The sequence below is a fragment of the Trachymyrmex septentrionalis genome, unplaced genomic scaffold, assembly GCF_001594115.1.
Source record: "Trachymyrmex septentrionalis isolate Tsep2-gDNA-1 unplaced genomic scaffold, Tsep1.0 scaffold40, whole genome shotgun sequence".
Classification (NCBI taxonomy): Eukaryota; Metazoa; Arthropoda; class Insecta; order Hymenoptera; family Formicidae; genus Trachymyrmex; species Trachymyrmex septentrionalis.
The window spans coordinates 4,944,958-4,954,843 of NW_017305569.1; the positions used below are offsets into that span (position 1 = coordinate 4,944,958).

Genomic DNA, 9,886 nt, shown 5'->3' on the forward strand with positions numbered 1-9,886 from the left:
ACACACACACACACACACACACACATTTGGATACCGTAAGATTTCGGTCCTTTCGGATCCGTCCTGTCGAAGTATCTCGCTATTCGACAGTGTAGAATAATCCGATAAAAAGTAAATCGTATGGTAAAAAAAAAATCACTTCTCGCATTGACGCAATATGCAAATCGATTGATAGTCAATCCAGCTTGAGAACCTAGATTCTCCCACAGCGCTCATTGTAAATTCAAATAGCAGAAACGAACGATCGTGATATATTATGATTGTAGTCTGAAAATGCAAACAGTTGTGTTGATTCCTCTTGCTTTGGGTCAGAATTGTTGTGCCAAAAACGATCACAATATTTCTTATTATTTGATAAATAATGTTTTTAAAACTTATATTGGTATACAGATGGGCTATACTTAGTGTCCTAGATTTCTCTCATTTAGAATTTCTTTGGAGTCGACTATCTGAAAACACGTCGGAATAGGCCTACAACATTAATCTTCAAATAGAAATCATATTGAAGCAAGATTTCGATTCACTTTAAAATATAAGATGTTCCGTTTATAATAAAAGAAATTCATAACATATAAAGTACTACTTTTAATAACAGAAGATGGACGTCAGTGTAAAGAGCAAGCTCTGAAATTTATATCTGGGTTAAAATTTATTTCTGAGTTTTGATATTTGGAAGAATACACGTATCTCTTATAGTAAAGTGTAATAAATTTAGAATTTATGACAATTCTTTTTGTTAAACGTCTAAACGGAACATCTGTCTATTCCTATTTTGTACGCGAACCTCGTTTGAAGTTAAAACACAATAAATCTCCCCAAATATTCGATTTAAATGTTATTAATGTCGCAACGTTCAGGCAAATTTCTCCTAAATTGATCCGAAATGAGAGAATGTTGAAAATGGAATAATCTGGATATTGTATTAATCCGAAGTTTGCAGTTGCAGAGATTATTCGATAGCGAAACGCGCGCGAGAGAGAAGAGATAAAAATCTGCCAGCGGAAGTGCTTAGCATGCAGCGCGGATACATTCCCTCAGTTAACGTAATTTTGCAGACTCGTGTTGGCCACGGATGCGCGTTTCAACGCCGTCGTGGCTCAGAATAAAAAGTCAACGTTATCGTATTATTTTTTCGTTGCTTCATTATTATCGTACTGGATTGTAGGTGCCTCCTTTTGTTCATATCGACTGGGAGCTCGTATCGTGAATTGCTATCCGAGTGCTTTGTATGTCTAGATATATCCTCGATGCTGTGCTGCTTTAAAATGCAGATAATCAGCATCGACAACAGGCAAAGCTCAGCAGAAAAACAAAAACGAGGAAAATCTGGCAGGCGCGATCGCGCAATCTTCGAGCAGACTGTTCATAAATCATGACTCAAGCTTCCTTTGAAATCGTCTGAGTCATTCTTGCAGGTCCGGCGCATCTAGAGCCTTTTATATTTTCGCAGCAATACACAAAATTCCATCGGAAAGAAACTTACTTAGAGTAAATTCGAATATAATACAAGAATCTATTCAAGATAGCGGTATTTGTTGCGATGTACCGTTGCGCATTTTGCGATTGTCATTGAAGTGCCGTCCTCTACTTGGCACAGATTCTCATTTTAGAATTGCAATTTCAACGCCGTGCTTTAGCATTAAATAACGAAGTGAAATTATACTGTAAATTCCGCAATGCCGGAACTCATTATTTAATTAATCGTTACAAAGCTTTGAGCGTTTCGAGTAACGACAATACGCAGGCTGTGCCCGCGGTAGAAACGATTTTATTGTATTTGCGAGTTAGATTTTCAAACGTTCTTGTTTGAACGCTCCATTCCGGAGAAAAATAAAAGCAACACATACGGACAGTGAGATCGGATGTTTTCCTCTTAAACTTTCCAACGTCGTTCAGAAGCTTTGTCTTAAAGATAGTGCGCATTTCCTCCTCACTTAGAATTCCAAAGAAGAACAATGGACGTGTGATTTGATGATTCGAAAAAGAAAAGTGGATAATCTGGGAATCATTTTACATTTTATTGATGCCCAAAGGTTAACCGTGTGTTAAGCGTTTCCAGCTAATCGTTTGTGCGAAAAGCGTGGGTGATAAATGAGCGAGGAAAAGCTACGGGCATAATTGCGTGATAGGAATCCGCGGTCACGTGCGCCACTCTTATTTATGAGACGACGAAAAAGAATGAGTGCGTGCAAAGCTTACGTATCATTACGGTGAAATATTCTAACAATTCTGCAATAACAGTGTAACGTTATAACTGAAAGCAATACGATTAAACGCGCGATAATGGATAATATGTACTGATATTAAAGAAGGGGAAGGGATGCCCCCCCCCCCCATTTGACTTCATATTTTCCCGATATCCATACTAATTAAATGTTATATATCGTAACTTAATAAATTGCATTATAACTGAGTTAGTCGTTAATACGAATCTACCAGAGTCACTAGAATAAACTAACGAAGAACAAATGTTTGGTACAAAATTGTATCGCGAGCTTGCTGATTACAAAGTAATGAATGTTCGTTCAATTAATATCATTGTACGAATTTAATTTGTCAAATTATCTCATGCAGATTCGAAATCAAATCAACGGAATGAAAATATGAAATGCATTTATCGATTTACGTATTATCGCTAGAAAAAGGAACTGTCTTCGAGAAACGGTGTTGCGAGAGAAATAGTGATGCAACAATGCGTAATGGATATATGCGATACTCGTATAAAGGAAATTTCTTTAGCTGATTTACCTACGACGAAGGATTATTACATAATACAACACGCAATTCTAAGTATTCGTCGAGCTTTTACGGATTCTTGGAAAGGTCTCTTATAAGTGATGCGGGGTTGCAGTCAAATTAATGAGATTAAATGAACGTGAAAATATCGTAAACTTTCCGTATACAAACAATATTAACGATCTCCTGTTATTCTATTTCACATTACTTTACATATCCCGTTCGGCAAAATTATATTCCGGTAAAGAAGAAAATTCATTCAATTGGAGATGAGTTAGACAATGCGAAATTATGCAAATTATCTCTATATTCTTCGATAAGAACAGTTTCCTCAATAGAACTGTCTTTACGTTGAAATCGCGTTGCAATTTCAATGGAAAATTCTTACCTGTGAAACATTGCATTAAATCCCCGTCAATTTATCTGCTAAATCGAATCTCTACTTAATGAAGGAAAATCAAATTGATTTCATTTCGCACTTCAAGAGCGGCCAGTCAACAGCTCTTGTTGTGAGTTTGCGGAGTCGACCCGCGCAAATTCACCGTCGCAATGCTTCATGCATTTCAATGAACGGCATTTTGAAAGTAGATTCGTTTTTGCAGCATGGAGAGGTACAAATTAGCCGTAATCAAAAACTGTAAATGTAATTAACGCCGAAATGTAGTTAACGAGCATGCCTTTGTATAAATATGTTGCGCTGCCACTGCACGAATTTCGGAATTTGCTAATTAACAAATGTACCATAAAAATCAATATCCTTGCATACCAAATATCGTAAACAGTATCGCAAAGTTTTTTATCTTTTTATCGTTATACATTTTTATTTATATTAATAAAATCAGAGTTAAATAGATTAACTTTTTTTTAACTATGTGTTAAGTTAAAATTAACAGCCTTGAAAATTAAACTTAATTAAAATACAAATTAATCCATAATAAAATTAAATATATATATATATATACTAAATTTTGTATGCAATTTTAATTAAAGATGTTGTAATATCTTTTTTAAATATTAATAAAATATACAGTTCTCTTATTATAACATTAATATATCTAAAAGTAGAAATTCCGATGTTTAATCAACTTGTTGTGAAAGCTTGTGGTTAAATGAAAATCGATAGTTTCGTAATATTCACAATCAGTATATTTATATTTAATTCTGAGTACGGCATATATCTCGTCTTTCTCTTTCCAATACTTTTCCAAGTGCTTCTTCCATTGCTTATAACTTTTTTAATTATAAAGAAACATAAATTTGCTTGGCATTGTTACGTTCTTCAATGTCTAGAGTTTCGATTAAACAAATATTTTACAATGTTCATTTTTATAAAAGTTATAAACAATCGAATTAAGTTGGATACCATATCCAAGTGTGTGTTCTCTTAGTGTTCCACAAGTAGCAAAATGTGTGACGTCAAAGCACATCTTAATAACATCTTTTACGTCAATAAGATGTTATTAAAACATCATTTGGGATGACATCGAAAGATTAAGTCTCATTTTTTTAGCGAATTAAAAGGAACTTGTAGGTAGATACCATTTATATTTCTATAAATTTATATAGAATAAAAAAAGTCGTTCTATTATTCTGTTTCTTTATTCACGCGCTACATCAAGACACGATAAATTTTGTTCAAAAATAATTAGGATCGGTATTCGTAATATCAGTTCTTATATTCAAGACTGTCTTAGATGCAATCTTGAAATATTATAAACTAGATCTATCACAGGGCCGTATTAGCATCTTAGAACATTTCCTAAACGGTCTGGCAATATAAAAACGGACTGTGAATACCGATCTAAAAGAAACATTATGATATAACAGATAGATGATTGAATAGCGTTTTCCTAATGCTAATGTTTTAAAATGTAATCTAGACTTAACTCATAATGTGCGTTTTTTATCTTGTATCATGATGTATAGCTGTACTTTAACGTATCCATGATCTCTGATACGAATCGCTCCCACATTGTAATTCGCAAACAAATCTCGCGCATATTCATAACAACACAGTTAACTCAGAGCTTTATTTGCGACATACGAATAAAACGTTTTGAATTACTGACACGTAGACGGGTGAATATAAAAAAAGTAAACTAATCGAAAATGCGTTAAACAATACGCGACGGACAGGAACACATGTTATTCTGCATCGTGACTGAATTACATTTAATTTATCGGACAGCAAATAATTTAATATGCAACAATAAACTGTTTGTCTCACTGTTGTTTCTACTTAACTAATTCGCAAATGTCATTTCCGATGTTCGCATGAATGAAATGTTATAAATAACACCTGCCATATATTTCGAATGACATAAGTCATTGTCGAGATTCAAGAAATCAACATTTGAGAAGTCACGTCCGAAAGAATTCTCTGGATATATGTATGTATATATATAATATATATATAAAATATACGTGCCGTTTAAGTTACAGTCGATCGCCTCAAACGACTACGCCTTATTTTTAACTCTTTAAAGCAATGGAACCGGCGCATAGTCGTTCTTACGTGAAAATCAGGGATAACGAAGCACTCAACCGCTTCACAATTGCTTTAATTGATGCAGACGAAACGGCGCCTGATTAAAGATGAGAATTACGATCGCTATAGTACTAGATGAACTAGATCAGTTAAAATCTATTAGTAGCAGAAAAAAAGTAAGGCAATAAGACGTAAGCAGTAAATAAATCGGTCAATCACAGTATAGAACATAAGACAATATATAACGTAAGCAATAACAAATTCAAAACGATTCGCTTATTGCTTACGTTACTGCTTAAGATTTTTTGCGTGCCATAGCCTTAAGCAAACGAACAGTTATAATTATTCGATATCACGAAGAGTTGCAATTATAATTAAGAGTTATAATTATTCAATATCACGAAGAGTTGCAACTTGCAACTTATCTTCAAGATGCAAAGATTCCAAAGTAATCCATGTACGTAAAGCGGCGTTCATAGAATTAAGACCCATCTCGTTTAACTTTGAATAACAGAGTATGAACTTTACAAAGAGGTTCAATACCGATATTATGGATTCATGTGATCTTTAGGAAAGTTTATTAATTACATGGAGAATAAATTTTCTCTTTCGTGATGATCGATAGCTTTTCCTCAGGTATGGAAAAAATACGAAAGGATGCGTGAATGACTGATTACTTTCAACTCCCACATTTTGAGAGATATTACGTCATCGCGTTCTCTCTCAGTAATGTATATGTCTGTGAGATTATATCGCAGACGTAATGTAATTCAATAATATCAATTAATACATTTTATCATGTTTAATATTTTCATTCGTTAAAATAATTCTCTTTTTGTACGTTCGTAATCCTATTCTCGTTCAAACAAAAAATTTTCGCTCTAAAATTTGATATTCCCGTGGGCTACATTATCTATATTGTTACAACAAGCATTGTTTGTTACTGTTTGTAAATATAAAACTCATCGATGTGACTCATCGATATATGATATCAGCATCTGTGTAACTGTGAAACGTTTATATTTTAAAATTTTTTAGCTTACCAGCTTTTGAGTTCGTACAGCAAATATAATATATCATATTTAATCATAACAGAACGTAATACAGCATTGCCTTTGGCATGATTTTTCATTTAATTGGAAAGAATATATAAAGAAAATTTGCGTAAAAAATTTTTATAACGAAAGCAGAATTACCTTTTTACGAAGTGATAAATGTGCCCGATTTTTTCTTATTCATTACTTCCATTTCACTTATTGTCCATTGAATTAAAAAGAAACCGCGAGTACATGAAAAGATTAAACTTTTAAAAGAATATTATCACCATTCATTCTGTATGAATCTAGCAGATGTTGGAAATGATACGATAAAAGAAGATAAAAGACACGAGAGTATCATTAAATTTTCAAGGCAATATTTTCATAATTGATGACTAAACTTTCGCGTACACGGAAAGAAAAGATTATAATGTACCAAAAAATGTTAGTTAAATATACATTAAAAAATAAAATTTTATTAGATCATCAAAATAATTATGCGCGGTCGTTTAAACTGGTTGTAAATGTCAAAACTTTTTCTAACATTATCGTCGTGTTTGACCTACATAATTATTTTGATGATTCAACATATTTTCAAATCTATATCTATATACTTTTTAAAACTTTTAAAGTGAATCTCACTCTGAGTAGAGAAGTCTCACTCTTAAAGATTGAAAATTAAGCCACTCTTTTTCAAGAGCTGGCTCAATTTGCACTTTTTAAAGAGAAATTTCATTCTTACAATTTAGAGAATTAAATTTTAAATACTTCCAGCAAAACCATTTTTTCCATGTAAAAAATAAATAAATTCACTATCATGTTGATCAATTATTATAGAATATTGACGCGAAAACGATTTGCGCATCGCGAGAATACGAATAGAATTCGAGTCGAAGTTGCGAAGGGCGGGCAACCCCCTACGACGTATCCCCATAAATCCGACGCAGTTGTTATCTCCGCAAACATCCCTGGTGGTTTATTATCACTTACTAGGAGCGGATTCGAACGTCGTCCTGTCGCTGAAGACGGAAGCAACGGCTCCGCATTATCGTCTCTCCATGCGCCTTTATCTTTCCCGTCCCTTCAAGGCTTCGTTTCTCCCTCGTGTTTCTCCACGACGAGACTTCGCCTCGCGGTCTAGCCAACACGCTCTGTCGTGTATCCTCAGTCTTTTCTCAGTCGCTTGCCTTTCTTTATCCCCCTCGTCCGTTGAGCGCAATTCGAACTTTACACCCGCGGGGCACAACACACGGTACCCATGACGACGCGTTCTCTTTTACAATTAACACTTTTAGTATTTATGTAACAACTCCACGCTCGCGCATTCACCGATAGGTCAAGTCAAGCAGACAGTATTAAATTAAAACACGCGCTGCGGGGTACACGAGCGACGAGGTACCGCGCGAGTGCTCCGCTTTGCTCCGATTTAGCGCCAAGTGAGCGCAATCAGCGAATAAATAACACCACCCTCTCAAAACGACGCTCGGCGCGTTACTGACCGTCCGCGGTTCGCGCAGAGGTATAGACAGCGGCGCACGCTTTGATGCCTTTGAGACGACCGCGCATGCGTCGTCGCTAGTAAAAGGCGAAAACGCGATTCGCATTCTCGAAGCGCGCGAGGAACCGATCGTAAACTAGCGATTGAGGGATTTGATCAGAAAAAAAAATGATGTGCCCATCCCTCCCCAACGAGATATTTAACTCGTTTTCAAATTATCTGCGCGAACAGCGTTATGCTTAATTCCAGCTTCCATCGCGAATGATATATGACGGAAAACATCCGGTAGAACGTGGCGTTCAAGACTAACGTCGCTCTTTTTGAAATATGTAATTTCTTGTCGCTAACATTCGCGAGAGTAATGAATCAACAGTGATTAATAATTCGCGAAAGGGATTTAAATGTATGTGTTCACATATTTCAGATAATATTTTATGTGCAACCAAAATCTATCAATTTTAATGCGTCTTGATGGATTTGATAATACATAATATTTTTCATAAGACTTTCAAACAAAGAATAAAATGTCAACACTGTGTAAGAGCAATGATAATGAATATCGACGAAAAGGTTACAAATGGTTTATACATTTTAAAGAAAATTTTATATAGCAAAAAAGCTATTTAATTTGTAATAATTTTATTAATGCGTCCATTTGAGAATCTTTGGAAACATAAATTCATATAATAAAATAAAAATATAAAAGATACAAAAATATAATAATATAATAAAAGAAAAATCTAATATAAAAAGAGAAGTATAAATTTTTTTCATAAAAAAGTTCTCCAAATAAGCGCAGAGTAATAGGTGTACACAAGAAATAACGTCTCCTAAAATTTTAATACACGCGCTTTCAACTTTTTTTATTGCAAGTTTGCAAATGATGATGAAGGTAAACATTGCGGTCGGAGCCATAGTTCTTTCACCACTTGCTGAAGATGACAAGATCGATGAAAGCAAGATGTAACATGTACACACGTACTGGTTATACACATATTATATTCGCGTATACCGATCTGTATGTGGAGGAGTGAAACTCTGGTAGTAAAAGGCGGAAATCCACGCTAGCATGATAATACCGCGAATACATTGCGCAATATCTATTATTTGCTGCCAAATTTTCCTTAGTAAATAATTGTCTTTAAATGTGCCAACGATTATGTTTACAGAGATAACAAACAATATTTACAGCAAATAAAGCTTTTGAATAATTTAACGTTCTCAGACATAAAAATTATTATTATCTAAATGTATATTTAATCATATTAAATAACGTAACAGACATGTAAAAAAATGGAGACAATCGTCCTGTTATGTCAATAATAATATACACTTCGTATATGTAGAGGTAATAATATTTTCATTAAAATATTGTCGTAAAATATGATCGATGTTGCGCAAACAAGTATTTCGTAGTTTGCATATTTTTTCTACTGATTGAAGAATTGGCACAAGAATTATTGCTACTCGTAATTTCAATTTTCAAAGAGGCATGACGAAACGGAGGTTTATATATTACCCAGTATTTTTCCGCGAGCGCAGATGGTAATTATCTGTGCAAGTAGATATATACACGTACAGATACCGCGAAAAAAATACAAAAGCTGCCGGCGTGACGTACACCGTTATGCTTGTCCCCCATTACGAGCTTCGCCTTCGAAAATTGGCACGTATAACTCCGGAAACCATGAGCAAAACGGCGATGACCGTTCTTATGACTGTTTCGCGTGCACAATAGTCGTGAATTACGTTAATCTTGTCCATTAAATAAATTGCTTTAATGAAAAATTGTTCGTTTCGTATTGGGAACGTAATTATTAAATAAGAGCGAATTGCAAAATAGCAGCAGAAAAACTTCAGTGTGCTCCGAATTTTTAAATTAGCGCAGCTTGGCAAAAGTGGAAAGATATCATAAAATTAATAAAGATATCATAAAATAATGAATTTGATTGATTCATGAGATAAATAATTAATTTATTAATTTAACTAATTTAATTTTTTTTTTAATCACTTTATTAACCACGTAATTTAAATTTTTATTTTATAAGTGCGACAATTGTAAAAGTAGAAACTGCAAATTTATAAAAAGAGAAAGAGATTATCTGAATTTTGTACTGCCGAATCACT

General features: G+C 34.0%; 1 protein-coding gene across 1 annotated transcript in view; it reads right to left on the reverse strand.

Moving 5' to 3' along the window:
* LOC108751130 overlaps positions 1-7,733 on the reverse strand; it is a 59,073-nt gene extending 51,340 nt beyond the window's left edge. The window contains exon 1 of the mRNA XM_018491167.1: positions 7,252-7,733. The gene's annotated coding sequence lies outside the window, so the exon portion shown is untranslated. The remainder of the gene's footprint in view (positions 1-7,251) is intronic.
* Positions 7,734-9,886: the final 2,153 nt, after the last annotated feature.